Source organism: Borostomias antarcticus (assembly GCF_949987555.1).
Source record: "Borostomias antarcticus genome assembly, chromosome: 24".
Lineage (NCBI taxonomy): Eukaryota > Metazoa > Chordata > Actinopteri > Stomiiformes > Stomiidae > Borostomias > Borostomias antarcticus.
The window spans coordinates 10,081,866-10,104,750 of record NC_140257.1 but is presented as its reverse complement, the minus strand read 5'-3'; the positions used below and the strand labels follow the sequence as shown (position 1 = coordinate 10,104,750).

The 22,885-nt window shown below is 44.3% G+C and overlaps 1 long non-coding RNA gene across 1 annotated transcript; it reads right to left on the bottom strand.

Annotated features, from left to right (window-relative positions):
• Positions 1–1,625: 1,625 nt before the first annotated feature.
• Positions 1,626–21,246, bottom strand: LOC311325723. Its single transcript, XR_014631016.1, has 3 exons — positions 21,191–21,246; positions 20,949–21,086; positions 1,626–1,818 (listed from the first exon to the last, which is right to left on the bottom strand). It is a non-coding gene; the product is annotated as an uncharacterized lncRNA (long non-coding RNA).
• Positions 21,247–22,885: the final 1,639 nt, after the last annotated feature.

Sequence of the window (22,885 nt, the reverse complement as noted above, 5' to 3'; positions counted from 1 at the left end):
TTTTCTTGTTTGCAAATGTCATATTTTTCTTTTATCAGTTTTTGATCAAGAAAAGTAAGTATACATTTCCTTGCAGAGGAGTAGTTTAAGTATGCTAGCATAATAAAAAATATACTGTTGCTGATCAGGTTTATTAAAAGGTCAATAGCTTTCACCTCCCATCTCCTCATCGTTTCTGGGATAGTCTCACATGCCAGTCAACCCCTCCCAGGACAGCCAGTGAGCAGTAGGGTGGAGGCGTTGGCTGATTTGCTGTATAAATTTCATTCCATTTCTTTCCTGTGGGTCCTGGTTCAGCTGACCACCCAGCTGTTCGTAGCAGACGCATGTCTAGTCACTTCAGCATCTAGCTGTGACATGCGCTCTATTAGCCAGAGGCGGGTGCCAGTTCTCTGTCAGACTCAGAGTCTCTGGCCAAGGCGGAGTGCTAAGTCCAGCGTGGCTCCCTGCCTCACTGTTTGATTGTCGGCCTCTCCGTTTACACACAGCCATCCAAGAGGCCTGCAGGAATGAGCAGCTCTGCAAGTCATACGGAAACTTGGCTCCGGTTCAGTTATAAATCAAATTAAATGCGAAGCTGATGACCCACTCTCACAGTTAATTTGGAACCGTCCTGTGTTGTCTAGGAAATCTTCTTTAGGGTCTAACAGTAGATAGGACTCACACTATAGCGCAGGAGCTCATATCGCACTCAAGACAAAACCTTAGGGCACGTCATGTCACTGCAAGGACACTGTCACATGAGCAGCATTCTCCTATCCCTGTTCATCATAACTCAGGCAAAATAATGATGATGGAATCCAGCTACCTTTGAGAAGCTTTGGGGCTGGTTTTGCATGATGCATATATATTGGTTCATTATGTCTAGGTAATCTGTCTGCTGTATTATCTATCTCACCTTATCACCTTCAAGTACACTGGATTGTGAAATTGAACAATAACACAGTACAGGTGACCATGCACTATCCCCAAAACAGGAGGGCTTTTGAGGGGTTGAATAATCACCTATATCCTGGTAGATCTGGGGAAGTGATAGGGTCCCATTGGAGATAGGCTAACGACATGTGTGCCCTGGCCTTGATACACCCTGGCCCCCTCAACCTGCGAGAAACCATCCATATCCCATATATCCACCATCGGGCTTCTCAGATGGGTTCGTGACCATATCAACTATACCGGGTCTGTGTTGTCACTGATGAGCTATTGGATTCTGCGGGGGATGAAAGACCTCTCGACTAATCAGCCAACTTTAATGTGTTCCCAGGGCTGTGAAGCCACTGCCGTGTTTCTATTCTATTTGCAGCTATTTGATGCCGTCCCCTCGTGACATTATTTCATGTCGATCTTCAAAAGACATCAAACCACACGTTACACATTCAAACTCGGATCACACGGACCCTATTCCAAAATGTGTGTCCTGTCACCCATGCTCTTAAGACCAAACCTGTGATATATGAAACCAAAATTCAGTTTGAACATTTTTCCAACGATTTCTCCAGAGTCCCGCTGAAAGGGTCTGAGGAGAGAGAGAGAGAAAAAAGGACTGGCCATATTATGAAATGAAAAGGCGTTCTTGCGAACAACTGTTTATATTCCAGGATAGCAATCTTTTGCCAAAGCGGGAACTATGCATAATTACATTAGTAGAGGCACAAAGCAGGAGGAGTATTATATTACCTCAGGGCCCCGGTAATGTGCAGCTTACATTCCTCTACATCTCACTCTGCAGCAGGAAGATAAAGAACATGTGAATGCGTCTCTGCGTCGTTCCTATCCTGGCACCACGGTTGGCCAGAGCCACCACGCCCCTGCCTGCATCTGTAGAGGGAAAGACAGGACACAACAGCAAAAAATAAACAGAAATCTGATGAGCTTCAATTTCTATGGTTGCTATGCCACGCATATTGTGGGAATTACACTTCTGGCCTTGCGTTTTAGGATTTTAAACAAAAAAATAGCATGAATAAACCCCTTGTCTCAGTTTTCCCATGGCTCACACAGTAACCTAGAAATCCTTCTGAGCTGCAAAACGACATTGTATGTTGGGTGTTGTCTTTGCGTTGTTTTATTCCAGCACTTTTCATGTATGATTTCTACATTTAAGGGTGCTTGTACTCTGCTTTCTCAAGGGTAGTGAGTCCAGAGCTAGAACCTCCACTCCCCACCCCGCCCATAAAATGTGAACAAGAGAAAAAGGGAGAAACAGAATCTTTGGCTATCCCCACTGAAGCCTAGAAGAGATAATGCCCGTCACGGCTTAGGACACACAAGAGGCCTCCCCAGCTTCATAGCTGACATGAGCCTGATATCATTCCTCATCCGTGTGTGTGTGCGCGTGCGCTCATGTGAGTCCGTGTACACAAGTTAATACGGGTCTGTGTGTGAGTCAGCTTATCCAACTGCATGTATGGGTGCTCATCTGTCCACAATGATCACGCTTCGAGCGCTACGATTGTAAAAACGCCCTCCCTCATATGAAACACCTCCACTGACACAGAGATGGAACTGGCTGACCTGTCACCCTCAGAGCACAGTCAACACGCCACCCGAGTGTGTGTTTTTGTTAGCCTTTCCCGGCTCTGCTGTTGGAAATGAGATGAGGACATGACATTGCGTTACACTTCTTAACCCAGGTACTGCATAAAAACCAGCATCTGTCCAGCATGTGACGGCAGGTAAAAACTGGTATGTTCCTCTGAGTAATCAGCCTCCCCAAAACATACAGTAAATTACTTTGTGTTATAACCTTGCACATGGGGAAAATGGAAAATCAGGTTTATGTTTCCTGTACAGCAGTCTTACTAATTTATTACTGTACATGATCTTGCACAGGCTGAGAATAATAATGGAATTCAAATCATAGAAAATGTGGAAAACTCAATGCATGTGCTTTGAAAAATAAATAAAAAGACTTGGTGAGATTTAAAAATAAAAAATATAAAAATGCACTACTAAAATGTTTGGAAGATGCTGTGCAATCAAACATGTGGAAAAGGCATTTGAAGAAAGAATATGATGATTTTTACATCAAAGTAAGATACTAAAGATCTCAACATTTTTAGTTTTTTCACTACTAAGGTTGTTTGCAATAAAAGTATGCAACAGTAATTAAAACTTTTCTAATTGTGTTATGCAAGATCATACACAACGCAGTGGTTAGGCATCATTGTCAAGCAAAGGTTCTCCTTATTTTGATTTGTTGTCTGATATTTTCTAACATTTCTGATATTAACATTTCAAGAGCCAACCCATTATCATTATTTCAACAGCAGGTCAATGCTATTGATTTTAGATTTTTTTTTTTTTACAATTTACATTCCTAGGGAAATTAGTGGATCAGAAGAGGAATCTCACAATATGTATGGCTTTGTAGTCATTAAAGTTTATGAAATCAGGTCTAATCCATGATGTTTTGAGCTAATAATAAAGTGTGTGTGTGTGTGTGTGTGTGTGTGTGTGTGTGTGTGTGTGTGTGTGTGTGTGTGTGTGTGTGTGTGCGTGCGTGCGTGCGTGCGTGCGTGTTTGTGCATGCAAGGAAAGACTCAACAACAGGAAAGTCTAACCACCAACCACTCACGCATGCACACAACAACAGGCTCCATGGATCTAGAATCAGTCAACAGCCACCTAAAGACCCATGACACAATAATACATTGTGGATTATTGACTGTGTGAAAACATGATGTAAATAACAGGGTTGTGTGATATGCAATCAAAGAGGTTTTTCTTAGAAAAATGAGAGAGTTGGGTTCTCAGCCCACTGTGGCAGTGTCTTTGACTCATGCCTTTTAAAAGGACGTATTCACAGTTGTTTTACAAAGAGTAGCTCCAATCACTCACCCGGAATGTGAGACCAAGAATAGTACAGTTCAGCACCATGTGGAGATAATCATAGAACGAGGAAAATCAATGCTGGTGGAGAGCCGTTGCATTCAAAGCCTGTCCTGGGCAAAGTTCCTCTATTGATTTGGAAATCAAGGTGACAGCAGGTAGCAAAAACACACACACACACACACACAAACACACACACACACAGAATCGGAGCAAGCATACATGTCACACTCACACGCACTCACATACTGTACACACACACACACACATACACAAACATACACACACACACACGGATACACACGCATGCACGGATAGACATACACACACACACACACACACACACACAGCCAAACCCCTCTAGGGGCTGTTGTGGTCACCGCTGCTCACCAGCTTGGGTTTATTCCTGACCTTGAGCGGAGGGGCTGTCACATGACCGAGGGCTGGGGGGAAACAGAGCGCTCATCCCCCGGTAAAGAACTGCACGGTGTTGCCATGTTACCTGGCAACAGGTGGTGCCAGATAAACGCCAGTGGCGTAGGGACAGCTGCCGGTGGTCAAGGTCATCAATACTTTTCCACATACAATCTGTGAGGGAGGGTATTTGTAAGTTTTGAATCAGAGGGAGTTAAGAGTCATAAATGCATAGTTTGCGCTGCTTCGCATGACTACAGCGGTGAAACCTGCAACTGCATTCTCCATCCTTACATTAACGCCTCTTGGCCACCTTTGCAGAGTCGTATTTCCATGGCGACTGTATGCGGGCTACCTGTGGCAGAGAGAAGGCGCGGAGGCGTCGGCGAGACCGGCGGCGTGATCTCTGTAAGACCAGGCTCGCTGTGAACAGCAGCTAAAAGCAACGGCGGCACCGGCTGCACTCTTAAATCCTCCCCGCCATCCTCCGCATAGCTCGTCCAGCCCTCTTCACCTCCCCGTCTCACTCTCACCTCCCACTCTGCTCAAAGCTTTTAAGAGCTGCACTCATCAGCCACCATTGTCAACTTACATTTTGTGCTCATGGATATTGAAATAGACCACTTACTGGGAGACCCTTTACTTTAGAAGAATGGATTCCTAAACCGTAGGAGACAAATAATCTGTTCAATGTCAGTTCCATGAAGACCTACGGTTTGTGCGTACAAGGCAAGACCATGGCCCTTTCCAATACAGTATGCGTAGATTAAAAGCTCTTCACTGATGTGTCCTCAATGCAAAGCTGAGCACTCAACAGTTGAAGTTGAAGTCTTCCACTAGAGTAGGCTGTGTGGCCCTGCGGGAGTAAAATCTGGACTATAAGATGTTTCATGTGTTCTTACAAGTCTAAATCAAATGCAATAAGACAGTATATAAATATGTCTAGACCATCTAAAGCTTCTTATCCAGTATGGTGCTTAGACATCTCTGTGTAGAAACATTTGAGTTGTGAAACACAAAAGAGCTTCACGTTCACTCTCTTTTGAAAGTTAGAGAAGTAATGTTTGGTTCTGTGTTCAGATTGCCCCGGACAGCCAGACCTAAAACATTTGATCCTTTTTCAAATCATCCTGTTTTCCAAGAGAATGTTGAAACTGACATGACCATAATCACAAATATGATCTCTTGGTCTATGAGGGTCCATTCATCCTGCAAAGCAGATGACAAAAATACAGCAACAGAATTGTCCTTGACCCCACTTGATGTTCAAAGAGCATCGCTTGTTCTCCCTTGTGGCTTTTAGGGTTTACCGGAGTTTAATGCAGCATTTAAGAGGCACAGCTGGAAAAGTGAAAAGGAACATGTTTAACAACCTCACAAAAGCCCCTAAAGCTCGGAGCTGTCTCTGACCACCTCACGCTAGTGGGAGGAGGGTTGCTTCATCTCTGCTCATAGTCCCCCGAAGATTCAGAATCCGTCAATCTCCCAAGCAGTTCCTGCAGATGTCATCTATTGTCTATTCATTGTTCATTCTAGAGTATCCCATGACTTATTGACAGTGGGAGGAGGACCATCTAAAACCCAGATCATATTAGAGACGAAAATAGGACCAGCTGTTGGTACCCCAAAGGTGGCCCTAGAAGTAGCCTACAACGTTGTTGAGAACAGAAATGGGTCCCTTTCCATTTCCTGTACAATGTCTTTTGATTCACATTGACTCTGTCTTTTGGGCTTTTATTTTCCCTGGCAACAGCTAATCTTGGAGGAGCAGTCATAAAGGGGACATACAGCCTGTTTGCTCACAGGAGATGTGCCTGTCTGTGATATTTGTGTCAGAAAATTCTGAGGATGTCTTATAAAATCCATACTTAAAGATTTTATATCCCAGACATAAAGAGAACATGCACACACACACACATGCTGAACACACACTCCAAAAAACACAAGTACTCATATAGGCCATCTGAGTGTGTATGCGAGTCATGGAAGCTGACAGCTGGGTAAGTGGCACAACCAGAAGCACTAACGGCCAGATTAGATCCAGGCCCCAAGGGCTGCATGGTGTCTAATAAGTTTAGCATTAATTGTTGCCCTTGGGGACATTTGTTCTTGAATTAACGAGTTGGCAGTGGGAAATATGAATTCTGGATGGAGCCCAAATAACAGAGCAGAATCCTACTGTATGTGACACAGACTGTAATTCCATCTTTGCATGATGGAGGCGTGTTTCCAACTCTATTGTGTCAGCACAATAGAATCAGAATATATTTTGCCAGGTAGGTTAGGCTTGCAATGCCAACAATTTCCTTGCGGCGCTGTGAATGTACATATGCACTGTAACCCTAGAGTGTTTCGTTTTACGCTACATTCTCTCAATAGCATACCAAAGAACAATGCCATAGATTCAGAGCACGTCCATTGTCCTGCTTGATTGTTTGACATGCATACCCTCCCCCCCCCCCCCCCCCACACACACACACACACACACACACACACACACACACACACACACACACACACACACACACACACACACACACACACACACACACTGTGGACAGAGAGAGAGAGAGAGAGAGAGAGAAAGAGAGAGAGAGAGAGTGAGAGAACACACTCCGCTGACTTGGAGGCCTTGTGACCGTCTTGTCCATCTTTTCAAAAACCGTCCCGGCCAGTGAAAAAAATAAAATCTGTCTCTCCTCTCTGAAACTGTCCATCAATGTCACTCTGGATCAGTGGTGCAGAACTCCGCCTGCCTCTCTCGAAGGGCCCTGCTGGACCAGACTTTAGCTGTCTGGCCCCTCATCTCGCTGTCGGGGAGGGTCTCGTCTGACCCGGCCTGCTGCTGCTGCGTTCCAGCGCGCCGACCTGCAGGATCCGTGCCAGTGGTCTCCTCTGCGGCAGCGGACGTTGGCGTGGCGGCGCTGAATCGTAGATTCTGACAAAAATTGTCTGGGAAAATTGTTCCCAATGGGCAGGCTGGCAGCTTGCGTGGCAGCTGCCGTCACTGCTATGTGAATGTGTGTGTGAATGGGTGAATGAGAGAGGCGGTTGATTGTAAAAGTGCTATAAAGTGCGCTCCATTTAAGCATGTACTGTATTTACCATACTGGTCTGGAGCGGGTCGGGGCGCTGGGCGTGCCGCTGTGTGGGCGGCGCACCGCCCGGATGAGGGGAGAGGTGACTGAGTATACGGCCGCCATCGTCTGCAAACGTAAACGGGGATGTAAGACGCACGCTGCGGCGAGCCGCCTGCTGTCAGAGACCTGAGTGGGAAGGGCGAAGGACTGCGTTGGACCGCTCCCCGCATCTCTGTCTGACGCAGAGGCCCGCCTCCGCACGGCAACACATGTGCAAATTCCATCGTTATGGCCGGGGTTTCCAGAGAACTCTGGAGCTTTCTAACCAACCGCAACAGGCGACAATCCCAACTTCTCAGCCTCCCACGGAGCTGGGGACAGCCAGTGGAGAACGGAGAGTGGGGATTGGAATTTAATTACAGCCCTGAAGCCCTCCGAGTCCAATATGAGAGAGAAGGATGAGACATTGAGCTGGAGGAGGAGGGGGAGGAGACTGCCTTTGTTTGCATGGGTGATACAATGAGAAAACCACTCAAAACCAACCGCGGAGCAACTCAAAACTGCAGAGCTGTGGTTCCGCCATATTGTCCGATTGACTACCTGGTTGACAGACTGACAGCCTCTTTCATTCTCTCCAGCTTTCTTTCATTACGCTGTTCATTCATATTCTGTTATAGCTCAAAAGGCAATCTGTGTTCCCAATAACAATCTGGCTCTGGGAAAAAGTAGCATATGTTGCACTGTACATTCGGGAAGATATACTGTACATTTGGCTGTATCATATAAAATTGGATTATATGACATTATTTGATCCCTAGATTAGATTCAGCAGATTTTACCTGATAAGGAAAGTCAGAGATTTGATAAATGAGTGGCCGGTGTGCTGAGGGCTAGTAAACCGTTATCCTCCAGATTAACTACTGTATGGACTATTTATCTGTTATTCTCTCTTGAAATACATCACTGCGATTTGTGGGCTAGAATCAATCTGTCTTTTTCCACATTGCTGACCGTAAACGCAATTCCCCCCGCGTCTCCCTGAAGGAACACGGATGGACTATTACAGGGGGAACCTCTGGCCTCATGATTGGATTCAAAGCTGTTCTGGCTGACACATCAAGGAGCCTCTGGGCCGCGTCTTGGCCCAACTGGCGGCGGAGCATGGAATCTGCAGTGCGAGTTAAAAGTCACGGGCCTGCTCCCAATCCATTGTATACGGGCCAGGGTGGGGCAGCGGGGATGAAAACCAGACTGGCTCTGATGTGGGCCCGTATTCCTTCAGAGAGTAAGGTCTGTCGGACGGCTCCTCACTGGCACCGGCCTCCTAATAAAGACACGGAGCTGGCCAGGGACAACAGGAAGTGTTGCAGTGTTGAACTTCACAGATAGGTGTGATAGAAACGTCTCTGGGCCACATTTACAGCGCTGGTGGGTTGGAGTATTGCTTTAGAGAGCAGCTTCTGAAGCCTCTCTGGCTCGGTGAGGGGGCTCTTAGGGGGTGGGGCGCTCGCACACACAAATCCAGATGTAGGTCATTGCCAAAAAATTCCAAAATCCTGATGTGCTGGCCGACAGGGAGGCTGCAAAACTTTCCCCATGTAAATAACGTCAGCGAATCACCCCCTACACCCCATTTTATAAAAATCTGGAGGCATTTAGGCTGAGACAGCCATGAGAATAGGAACCGCATGTCTTTCTCTGTTAGCGTTTCTTAAATCACCTCAGCACCGTTAAAACAAAATATCAGAGTCCGTTTTGACAGGGACAAGTAAGACAACGGGCACAGAGGATGACGTCCACACAGCCAGGATAGAAGGTGGCGTATCAGACCTGCCAGGCCTGATTGGCTTTGGCACCAAGCGTCATGCTAATATAGCGCTCCGTTCTGGCGAGGTTTTCCCAACAAATTGTTACAAAATATTAAAGTCGTTTTGTTTGTAAAGCAAATCCTCAGACTGGTTTAACTTATGGGATTGGACAGAAGTCCGTGTTGAACTCTCCACCTCTGCTATTCCCTGTCACACTATTGGCCGTTGGCCAGCATGTGGATAAATAGGGCTTCAAAGCTAGCAGATGGCCTGTGGGTTTCATGGTAAGGACTGGCTGGTATGGGCCACTGCCATGTACTCTAGTGAGACACAACAGGGGGGTCCACTCTGGGTTTGGGCATGGATGGTTTGGAGGCTTATGAGGCAAAATGTTAGCTCTAAATATGGTCAGTGCTTTGCCTGAGATCTCAAATAATGTAATGTTCATTGCTGTGCAAGATGTCTTTGAAAAAGCCTGAAAAGAATTAAATGTTGCTGACATGGAGAATCTCCAATGTGCATGAGCAGCCAAGCCCACCTGTTTTCTATTCATTTGTGTAATACAACCCCTGCAAGTATCATCATTCCTCGGTTTCATTTTGGACTCTGCTCTGACATTCTTTTATCCATTTTTCTGACACATGTAATCTTTTCAACCAGCGTGATGACTTTCTTCCTCAGGAGCTGCGAGGTGTTATCCTCCAGATGTTCCCTTCTCAAGTCTTCCAATGTCAACACTCTGCTTTGGAGATGTGGCTCCTAATGATCTTGTCAGAATGTAGCAATGTGTAATGATGCTGGGAAATGTGGGAAGTGTTCAGAACCAGGAGGACGCTCCACATAAACGTTTATGTGGCGTTTGGGAGGCAATAGCTACCAGGGCGACCACATTGAGTTTCTCCTGCTGGGAGAAATGTATGCTTAAAATCGCAGTGGAATTCCAAGGTAGGCGGGTATTTTTCAAACACAACACCCTTGATTTCCTTTACTTTCCAGTTGCTCTCATTCAACTACAGGACTGGAGATCACCACAAGTAAACTGTTTTGTTATGTGTGTTACTCCCACGCCTACTTCTCCTTCCTCTTCTCTGAAGGCTACTACACAATTAACCATGTTGCGGTGGTTTGCTGCTTTTAGGGTAAAACAACATCATTGCAGCTGAAACTGTGAATTGTAAGACGGCATGCGCTTTGGAAACATTTCAAAAATCAGTTTAATACATACACTTGCCATATGGTCCAGCATAGATTTTATCATTTCATGTCTGCAACGTTATTCACGAGATACCATCAGCATACTACTCAAATATAATTAGGTATATTTTTGCAATACAACTGTGCTATTTGACTTCATTATGAGAAAGTGGTCTGTACTGGCATGTTTGCATAACATTATGGCAATGCACAAGTTCACTGCTCTCCTCTGTTTGGGGGAAGGGGGGCGGACGCATGACAAAATACCCTGTGAGTTCACCTCTAAATTAAGCGTGAAGGGGGCCAGTACACAGATGACATGTATAAGCAGTGACATGTTAACGTGAATGGTTCTATTTATCCCAGCACTCACTGCGACTGGTTGGCCATGTAGGACTGCCGTGCCAGTCGCTAAGGTTAATTAACTATCTGGAAAATATTTCAGCCCTGCTGAGTTTGTGTCACTTCAGGTATTTCTCCATTAAATGTCTTCCGTTCTAAGTAAAGGAGGCTGGCACAGGCTCAGAATGCTTTTCCGCTGTGTGTAATCACAATGACAGTACCAGAGATGAATTAATACGGGGCCGGGGGAAAAAAGAGAAATAATTCCCTCACAGGTTCTTTAGAAAAAACAGAAAATGTGTAAAGACTAACAATCCATAACAAGGTCACCCATGAACTGTGACTGTGCCTTGCAAGACTGTCTCTATATTTACTGTGGTTATTTGAATCAGCTGATGTATATGCACTGAGGCATTACTACATTTAATGTTTTTCCAGCATTGATGTTCCTTCTTTTTTCCATGGTTGCCAGTTTCTTGTTTCAAGCAGGGCCATGCTAAACATATGGATGATGTCAGTGAATTCATGTCCTTCTTTGTTTATCTTACTAGCATAATCAAATATTGCTGTTTGAAATACAACCATATCGGCATTGTGTGTTGTGTTGATGTTATCGTATATTTCATTGAGGCACAGTTATTTTGTGGCATAATTCATGGGAGACAACAATGCTTTTGTTTTCTACAGTATGTAAAGCAGGGCATGGTTCTCTGCATCCATCTCTATAACTTAGTAAATTGACACTTGAGCGTCCTATCTGCAGGGACACTTGTCACAACACCACAGTACAGTATGCAGTATGTCATATTGTCCAAATTAACTACAGTTTCACAGTCAGAAAATGTGCATATATGAACTTAAACCTAATTATTGTTCAATAAAGAGCTGATGGAGGGCTGACATGTGAAAATGAAATATGCATCATATTGATTTAATTGTATTCATGGTACCATGCATGCATTAGATTGCCAGGCTTAATACTTTGTGGTCGTGTCATTTTATTTTTCTGGGTGTGTGAAAATTTATTTTTTAAAGTGATTGTGACTGTCACTCTCTTGAACAATTCTGCAATTCATTTTTCATATCTGTCTCTCAAATATTTATTCAAATGACGTCTGCATGAATAAAAATGCAAATTGAATACAAATGAAAAAGGCTTTATTTTACAGTATTGTGACAAATCGTAGGTCATACAAATATGTGTGAGAGCTTAGTTTTTTGGGCTTTGACACATAAATGTTTATTTTTAAAATGTTGAGAATATTGGCATGGAGAAGCTTCCTAACTTGCTAATTTTCCATGGACTTGGCATGTGCAAAATCCTTCAGTACAAAAGAGGCCATTTTGTAAGAAATCTGCAAGCATGCTGAACAATTCAGTGGGATCCTGCGTAAATCTTACACATGGGATGGAACTGATTATTGGCATCAAATCCAGAAGATTCAAGATTTTGCATTGTTCAGTCGGCGGAGTGCTGAGTGTGAGGCATTCGTCATGCTGACTGCAGAATCATAAATAATATTTTATAGCTGTGTGTAAGGATGTGTGTGTCCATTAGCATGACATCTGGGTTTTAATTTGCAGAGAAAAAATCCCATATCTGCATGATCCTACTAATGCAAGCCATCTGAGGAGAATACAGATGATACTCCCTCAACCTCCTCAAACAACATTGCAAGGCAACGTGCAGCAACCTTGGCTGATTAAACATACCGTCCTGGTCCACGCTCCGAGAACCATGCCTTGAGCGTGTGTGGTCCATGGTGCATATCTACTGCAGTGTCTACATAGGTGCTGGACTGTGAAAATATTTTAGAATAAAAAACTAAATCTGGATATCCAATAGTATTATATGTATTTTTGCTCCTCTTGTATGGGAGTGTGAGAGTGAGTGTGTGTGTGTGTGTGTGTGTGTGTGTGTGTGTGTGTGTGTGTGTAAAGTACCATTGTGCAGTGATTTCAGTAGCAAGATAAGGGTATTTGGATTGAAATATGTGCATGTGTATGTTGATGTATGCGTATCTGTAACTCAATATGACTTCATTGCATGATCATGGTCTCCGAGGGACTTATTATCATCGCTCACTTTAATGAGGTAGCAACCGATAGGGCAACCGGATAGCAAAGGCTACTGGCAACGAGAGTGCAAACAGTGCCACCAGATGTTTCATCCTGGAATGGCAGAAAGGCCTGACGGACCTACACAGAGATTCAAATGGCCAAGGTCTTCAAACCGCATATTTCCGCATATTCCACAAGGATCAGACGTAATACCCTCATTTTAGCATGTTCCATACTCATCAAGTGTAGATTCTGCATTCCAGGGTCTTGTTTATTATTCTTTAATTCTCTACAGTATAATATTTCTTTTGTGGGCCACCGGTGGTTCTGTGGGTAAGGCTAATGGGGAGGAAGTATGGCACAGCCTGGGGGGTACCTCTACCCTTAGGCAGTACTGACAGAAACATTACTTATTCAAGACATAGTCCACGTTGGAGATATGATACTCTTTCAAATGATACCTGTTTCATTTCACAGGAAACCAGTGGGTCCCTGAAACCCCATATGAGTTGATGACAATGGGGATAGTAATTTCTGATACCTGTTCAGTTGTCATTAGGGCCCTGGGTTCCCTGGCTGTGTAAAGCCCTCGCTAAGACTGAAGGAGAACCAAAGGGATGTGAATCAAGGGGCTGGCTGATCTGTGCCGTCTAGTGACAGGCTTTCATCCCAGTCCTGTCTGGGAACACTTTCTGTTAATTACAACGGTAACAGGCAGAGCTGCGGACTAAGAAAGGGACAGTGGGCACAGGAGGCCAAGTTGCGCAACACATTAGGCTGAGATACCCCCTGGTACTGTCTGTCTGGCTTTCCTCAGAAACCGAGCGAGGGCTACAGAGAAGGCGCAGAGTCCAGCGAGACGGAAATAATTAGCATGCGTGAGAGACAAGCCGACCGTACCTTGATCCTGCGTCATACTTTGTTCAAAGCCTTTCTTTGTCAAACAAAGCTACAAAACCAGCATTTTTTGCCTTTCATACGTAAAATAAGTTGCCATGAAATATTGAAGCCATTTAAAAACTCTGATAATCTTCACGGGGTGCGGGAAGTTTTGGTCCACAGTCACATCTTATTTAGTTTGACAAAAGGCAGAGACCAGCTGATCACAATGGCCCGATATTGAGAGCAGAAGCATCGTGGTTCTATGAGCTTTGAGTCCACACTCCGACGCACTGGCGCCTACCACCGATTCTTCTACACAGAGATCTGGATGTGCCAAGTAGCAGAAGACATCGATACTGGAGGGCTGCTGCTGAGGAACTGTGAGGTAGCTGAACAGGTGACCTTGGTTGGGGGGGAAAAAACAGCAAAAGACCAGGAGACAAAACACAGACACAAAGGTAGAGGGAGAAAGAGGGGTCGAGAAAGAGAGAGTCGCTTCAGCTATTCTTGTTCAATAGACAAATAATTTTACTCTGAAAGAAATTTGAATAAACAAACCTACTCCTTGCAACTAATTAATGTTGACAGCTGTTAAAATAGAAATGATGGCCAGGGACAACATACACCATCTGTCTTTTGCAATTGCCTCTACCATTGTCACACAATAGCCAACCTCTCAAACCAAGAAGTAAAATAAAACACTCTCAATTCAATAGCTGTTGGAGATAGTGCAGTTGCTGTCTTACAAGAGGCTGAACGCATTCATGGATACCACCCATATCCTGTGGACCTCATGTATTGTTTGGACTCAAGGGTTAGTCAAAACTCGTCAAAACTGACGCTTAAGCAAACCAAGCAAAAACCCTGCTGAAGAGGAAAGCGGGGGAGACAAAAAATAAATACAAGCACGACTTCAAACGACTTGATGAAATGTAACATCATCAAAGGGAGGGTTACCCCCTAGAGGGGGCGCATGTCTGCTCTCCATACACTCATCACACAGCTGCAGTCTGCGCAAGTGACAAGAGGTGGCGCGGCATGGGGCTCCATCCCAGTCATTATCGCCATAACTCTCCTTAATTCACACAAGGTTGTCCAAATCTGCTCAGGTACAGGCAGGTTTGAATTAACACTGTCCCGTTTTGATCCACTCTATCACAGGAGGAAGTGGCGTCCACACCTGGGGAGAGGGTTGTCCGGGCCTTTCCTGGCCCATTTTGAAACGCAGAGATGCAATGCAATGGGCAAACTCTGGGGCGTGGAACATGACGGCTGTGGGAGGTTTGCTGAGATCTGCCTCCCCTCAACCTTCGTTTGAGCTTCTCTCACCATAACTAGTGCTCAAAAAAAGGAGCCCTCAGATTGTCTGGAAAATTGTGGCTTATAATAACTGAAGCAGGTGTGCATGCGCGCACACACACACACACACACCTGGCTTCTGACATGACCAGGAGATGAGTCATTTGACAGCTAATGATATTTACCTCCTGTGGGGCACTCCATGTGGTGGAGGTCTGGGCAACACTCTCTGACAGGACAGTCTGTGAGCTCACCTTCCAGCTCTCAGACTAAGGCCCCTGCATGAGTCTTGACAAGTCATTTGTCATAATATATACCATCACAAATGATTATAACCAGTGTCATGTCCTATCTATGATGGCATTAATGTAGGTGTTATGACACGGAAGTTCAAGTTTAATACTAGCTAAGGTGATCTACTATGGTGTTTGCATTGGTCTGATGGATTTATGTCTCGTCTACTCACTGTCCAATGTCCAGTTTCCGTGCAAGAGGGGATTGGGTGCCTCACAGAAGTGGAAAAGTTGGGTATGGAAACAGTTGAGGGTGATGTAACACTCAGTATGGATGGGGTGGGGAGGAAGACATTTAAAGGAGCTTACTGAGGCTGTAGCTTTCACTCTGGCTTTGATTGTCTTTGCTTTGATCTGGCTGAGGCCGCCATATTGTGCAGCGCGATCTTCCCATAATCTTTGCTCTGTCTCCAAAATGCTGCAGCAGACCTTCAGAGACTAACTGAGTCTGCCTCCATTTTCTCTGACGCGCTAATGATGAAATGTGCAGCGGCTTATTTGACATGACATTGTTCAGGGTAAAATATGACCGCATTCACTCTCACATTCCAGTTTGTTTTCTTCTCGGCATACAATCAAAACAACATCTTCATAATCATATGTCAATGTCATAATATTTAATTAAATATATAATTAGACCACAATACCATATACCATAACGTCATATTTAAACAAGAAGAGATTAGATTAACTTAAATTCAAAAGTAGAAATAGGGGCTACAAAAACAGCTGAATATGCCTATATGATCTAGTATAGAAGACATACATAGTATAAAGCCTAGGCATTTTAAATGACAGATAGGTAGTGCAGCATAGATCAAAGAGCATGACTCCAAAATGTAAAAATTATTTCTGGGTGCATGGTCTGAAAAGGTTTCTGAGTCACTGTAAAGTGCAGCATAAGTCTATAAGATACTGTAACAATGGTCTTCTCTTACAAAAGTGTTGAAAAAACTGTTGAAAAAAGGCTAGTTTCAGGGACCATCTCATCAACAACACTTCAAAGATGGCAGCCCAACCATCCCAAATGAACTGCCTAAGGACACTGGGCCTTATTCACGAAGGAAGTTAAGAATTTCTTAGGAAGCATTTCTTCTTAAACTCCACTTACACCGTTTCCAAGAAGATTCTGGCATTCACCATTGTTCTCACATGTGGGAACTAAGAAAAGAATCTACGAACATGGAAGAGCAGCCTTAAGTAGGCTACGGACTATTCATGCGAACAACATGTTTTTTTTTTATTATTTGTGTTTGCTTTTACTTCAAATCTAAGGTTGTATAACATTATAGGATTGCAATACTATAATATTTGTGTCATTTACAATATCTTATAATAATGGTTTTCATTATTTTACAAAGCGAGAGTGCTGTCTTTTCAATAATATCCCTGATGTGATTATGCATTTTGCTAAATATGACAGGTTGAGTCAGGTCTTTAGATTTTCATTTGGCCATTTTTTTTTTTTGCAGACTGTAGGCTATTGTATGTTGTATTCTATCACTTTGACATTTTGCACTGTTCTGTCTCGCTATGTTTACGCACCAAGGCAAATTCAAATCTGATTTTGATTGCCCTGTAGTTGCATGTCCTTATATGGGGCTGGTGGGGAGTTAACCTATGCTAATTCGGGTGTATGGCCACGCGCATTCAATTTACAAAACCATGGGATTCATCATTACATGAAGGCAGGTGCGAACTCATCCAACGGTTCACGAACACGTCGTGAATCAGACAGGAGCTTTCTTTAGAAACGTTCTTAGGAAGACATTTAAGAACAGAAATTCAACAAAATATTGGTGAATGAGGCCCATTATCGGGTCCTGGAACACATCTTAGCTGGTTGCAGTGAGGTTACAGCCATTTACAGTGTGTTGTAATAATAATAACAACAATATTAAATTGTATTATATATCGCTTTTCCAGATGCTGAAAGTGCTATCGCAGGGGAGGGGAGGGTGCAATGCAGGGCTCTCTCTAGGTACAGCACTAAATAGGCTTCCTGTAGCATGGGTTACCATAGAGGCCTGTCTGCAGTGGGAGAAACTTAGGAGATACAAGCCCCTGCTCCTTATGGTTTTCAGATCAACATTCCCAGACACACTGAGACCGCAAGAGACCCCCCCTGTGCCCAGCGACCCCCCCTGTGCCCGGCCGGAGAGCACCCAGACTGGAGGTGGCAGAGAGGAAGAGGGCACTAAAAAGCAAATCCCTGAATCAAATCAGTTACACTCACAACACAAGTGCTGTACAAAGGTGCGACTGTATGAGGATTTGGGAAGCTTGTCATATTCGTGAGAGCAGAGGAAAGCAGAATTATTGCTTTTTCTACAGAAGAACTGATGACTGTTCCCAGTTTAGATTCAAAAAGAACAGACGACTTGTCTCAGAGATTTACATGAGATTTACATGAGATTCATAAAATACTAGAAAGGGTGCTCAAGAGAGCACAGACCTCCGTCCATGAATGCATGTTGTCAGTGTAACCAAGTTGAATTGGGTAAATTCACTCCTCAGTATGAATAGGACCTACTGTCTTGCGCCATTGAAGAAGTAGCTGTTCGGTGGAGTAACTGGTAACTGAGATTATGAGAGGTGGTCATGTGTGTTTGTAAATCAGAGGACCAGGGTTTGATCAGTGTGGGCGGACGTTGTGGGCGATACTGACGAATGACGCACTGACACCTGTTAGATCAGAATGTGCAGTTGGTGAATGTGTACATCAACACTCTGGGCTCTCCCCCCGCACACCCCAGTCCAAACCCCGTGCCTCTAGCGCCCCCACACAGGGAGCTGGCTTCGTTCTAAGTTTTGTGTTCATTCGTGGATCCGGCCCGTGATTCGGATCTGCTCCAAAATTGTACGGGTTCTAGGTTGGCCCATGCTACACCCCTCCATCAAATTCCATGAAAATTGGTCAGGTAGTTTTTGCTTGATCCTGCAGGGAAATAAACAGACGGAATTCCCCCGCTTATTATTACCCTGGAGAAATAAGTGGTCCTGAGCCAAAGTCCAAAAAATGACTGAAGGCTCTGTGCTCTCCTTGGGTCACAGCCAGCGGGGGGCGGTGCAGTGCACTCCGGGCTCTCCCCCCGCACACCCGAAACTCCTTGTCTCTAGTGCCCCTACACAGGGAACTCGCTTTGTTCTAAGTTTTGTTTTTATTTATAGACCCGGCCAGTGATTCAGATCCGCTCTAAAATGTTATGGGTTCTAAGGTGGCCCATGATACACCTTTCCACCGAGTTTCATGAAAATTGGTCAGGTAGTTTTTGCGTAATTGTAGTCCAAAAAATGAATGGAGATGAATGGCCGACCGTGTTTGAAAACATTACCTCTCGCCCTGCACTGTCGCTGGGGTGGAGGTAGCCAGAAATGGTGCTCAGAGAGCAATGCCCATGAATGCATTTCGTAGCTCTGTGCCTGCGAGTAAGACTTTTGGTATTGCCGCATTCATTAGGTCGAGAGCTTTATGCCAGTCCAAACCCTGTGTCTCTGTGACCTCCCCACATCGAGATATGGCCGTTTCACCCCCCACCCCCTTCATTGACAATCAATGGGAAGGGAATGTTTTTGCGTAATCCTGCTAAAAGACAAACACACAAACGCACACACACACACGCCACCGAAAACATTACCTCTCGCCCTGCACTGTCGCTGGGGTGGAGGTAATAAGCAGTTACTAGACATAGCTAGTACTACAGGTTTATTCTAGTTTCCTGGGGCAGAGTGTACATAGTGTGGATGTGTCAGTTGTGTTGATTGACACACATGCGCGCACACACACACACACACACATGCACACACGCACGCACGCACGCGCACACACACACACACACACACACACACACACACACTTGGAAAACCTTCAACTGGCACACTGCTTATATCACCTGCATATTATTAGACCATGACACTATACTTGGCCAAATTAGCAGTGAGAACAGCACAGCCAAGTCAGCTCTATCACCCTGAAATATCGGATTAGTCTTCAGCTGATGAGAACAGAGGAAAAGATCATTGGCTCCAATTCCTTGATCTTAATTACATAAACAAATGCATGATTGGGGTTGCTTCGCTGTTGTATTTCAGACCTAGCACCAGCTGTTTGAGACAGGCAGACACAGCTGTATACATGTGTCTTTGCGCACTACATCAAATGTCCCATTGTGCTCATCTGGAATGAATTAGGGTGAAGGAGGGAGGGAGGGGGACTGAGTCTTTGATATACAGAGGAGGAAATGGGTAATGTCCTGGAACCACATGCAACATCCTAATAGGAGCTGGTGATTGATAATAAAGAGATTGCCAGATCATCTTTCTCACTCCACCCTCTTTTTCGCTCTCCATAATCGATTCTCACAACCTTTGATTGGTGCAGGTATTCCATTTTTTTCACAGTGTCCCACATTCTCTCACTCTTTTTTATCAAAATGTTGGTGCCAACAGAGCAACGCCCACTCCTCCCACCGCATGCGCGCACTCCCTCCGCCATCTGAACCCGACAAGCTACTACTATTTATGCAGATATTTTAGCATGCAATGATATAGGGTTTTAATGCCTTGGGGAAGTGTAGGATGTTATTAAGACAGCCTAAAGCAAATGGCTGCCCCCCAATTGCAAAAAGGACATGACTGGAAAAAGCGTGTCAGAAAATGAGATGACTGGAGGACTGAGGTAAACAAACTAGCATGCTGGATAATACATGACCTTACACCCTGATGAAATTAAATGCAATCGTCTCATGCGTTGGAGGCCTGTCAAATTCAATTATTTTTGGAGGTCAGTGAATGAGTAAGAAGGAAATCATGCAGAGTACGTTACTGTACTTCAGTCAAAACAGCAACAAGAAAATATGTGCCCTTTCATTCATTCATTCGAGGGCATCAATCATTCCCTTTGAAGAAAGACTGGCCCTGCTTGCAAGGAACATAAGAAAGCCAATGTGGAGAGCAGCTGGTCATTCTGGATAAACATGACATGCTGTTTGTTGGTGAAGGGAATGGGGAGGGAAAGAGGGAAAACATATATATATACATACTGTACATACATAAGTTAACATCACCTCAAAGTTTTGTACACTTTTTTTGTGAAAATTAGTCAACTATAGACTATCATGCCTATGCACGTTCTCTATTTATCATTAGGAGGTGTATATGGTTTTCTAAGAATGTACATCTATGGACTACATCTTAGTTGTTTGGCTGTCAGTTCAGGCACATATTTAGTCAAACACCATAGGCAAACACCATTGCTTGCACTTCAGCGATTGGTTAATACCTTCATTAGTGACAGTTAAAGTAAAATAATTTACACAAAAGTTTAAATTGACAGTCAAAGTAATTCAACGAGATAAAGCCACAAAGACCTGGCAGTAACCTCAGCAGTTCATTCCTCATTTTTTTCAAATCAGTATCACATTTCCAAAGGGCAACAATGCCCCCTACTGAAATGTTCATGTACTTAAAAATGTCAGATAAGTAAATGGAAGATCTCCAGGCAGGTGTTGTGTGGACAATCTGAGAGGACAGATTCTGTAACAAGTTCTGTAAAGCGTCCCTGTCAATCTCTCAATTGATGTACCTAGAGTTGGTGATGTGAGACAAAATAATTGGGGGTCACAGGCAAGGAAACCCATCGAGGCTTTCCACCCACCCACACCCCACGCCCCTATAAAAATGCATTTCAGTCAATTCAGTCAGGAGCAAAATGTAGTTGAGTCAGGTGCAACATGTAGGCCTACCTTCTGTAGGAGGGACATGATGGGGAGGACGAAGCAGGGTGTCGTTCTAATCATGTTCAACTTGTGCTGTATGCCCTCCCTCATGGGGTATGCTGTAGCCTATGGCACATTGTGGTTGTGTGGAAGTTGATGGAACTGCTGCAAGAAAAAGAATGCATATGCATGAATGCACAGAGAGAGAAAAAAAGAGAGAGAGAGATCAGACAGAAACAAATAAGGGGGCCGAAGAAGGATACATACACACAGTGTCAGAAGTGGTAGATGGATCTGATTCTGGAAGAATTTCAGCAATGCTCCTAAGGCCAAAAATGGAAAACAAATGACATGGCAATTGATTTTTGTGCATAGATTGAGAAAATATTAGCCCAATATTGGGCTCCACAACAAGATAATTAGATGGCAAAAAAGGATTAGTTGTAAAATGAGAGTGGAAGCATATGCTTCCTATTTCACTGCTGTTTACCTCCGCAACAGAGTTGCAGGGAGAGAGGTAATGTTTTCGGTGGCGTGTGTACATTCATTCATTCGTCTGTTAGCAGGATTACGCAAAAACTACCAGACTGATTTTCATGAAACTGGGTGGAGGGGTGTAGCATAGGCCAGCCATTCTCAACCAGTGGGCCACGGCCCAACGACGCTAGCTTGCGTTAAAGTTCCTCCAGCCACCTAAAAGGTGCCAGTTAAAGCAACAGCAAATGTAACAAAATATCAGTTAAGCGTAGCCTAATCTAGCCTATTATTTATGTAAGATATGTAAAAAAAGGCGGTGGTTGTGGTAGACGACAGGACCAGCACAGAGTGGAGGGACAGGTGAGTGAGGAGAGGATAGAGGTTGTTGAGAGGAGAGCAGGAGAAGAGAGATGAGAAGGATGATTTAAATGGCATGAGTATGCAGTTAAGCATCAATGGGCATCACACTTTTTTTTTTTTTTTTTATAAAAAAAAATCTATTATTCTCACCTCATATCTCAAAATTAAAGAAAGCATATTTCATGTAGGCTAAACATGCTGTTTCAGTATACTTTTCAGTATATCTTTCCAGATTTAGTTATTTCCATTCTTTAAAAGTCGCCAGAATACAGGAAATTAAGTTTCGGAAACTTTTTTTTTCTGGGGGAGGTCCCCAAGACCCCCCACTTTGGTATAGAAATCCTCCCTATTTTGGTGGTCTTGAGCTTGGCACCACCACACCAAGAGATCAATTCCACAGGAAACACTGCACATATGAATAAAACATGTAAGTTGTAAATGTATAATTTCAATGACCAGTTACGTTTGAATTTCACCACGTCAATCACATCCGTTGGTGTTGAGACAAATGTGTTCGGCATTCCCTCAGATCTAATGTATTTGGAAAGGTAGTCCTCTGATTTTTTTAGCAATCAAAAGTGGGCCTTAAGTTACAAAAGGTTGAGAACCCCTGGCATAGGCCATCTTAGAACCCATACAATTTTGGAGTGGATCCAAATCCAGGGGCGGGTCCATGAAAACCCTGCCGGCCATTCACCTCCATTCATTTTTAGACCAGGTTTACCTAAACTACCAGACTAATTTTCATGAAACTCAGTGGAGGGCTGCAGCATGGGTCAACGAACAGCCCATGAAATTCTGGAGCGGATCTGAATCACAGGGCAGGTCTACAAGCTGCCCAAACATGGCCGGGCTGGCCATTCACCTCCATTCATTTTTTGGACAAGGATGAGGCCTATTCAAAAACAACCAGAGCGCTTTTCATGAATCTCGGTGGAGGGGTGTAACATGGGCCAATTTAGAGCCCATTCAATTTTGGAGCAGACGGGCTCTACAGGCTCGAGCCGGAAGTAGGGGCGGGCTTAAGGCGGTGAAGTAATAGAGCCCGCCTCCTGCTTCCGCTTGCTTTATTTGTCCTTAACCGGTAGTTCTCCTCGCATCTTCTTTTACAATGTTCGTCAGTGTTA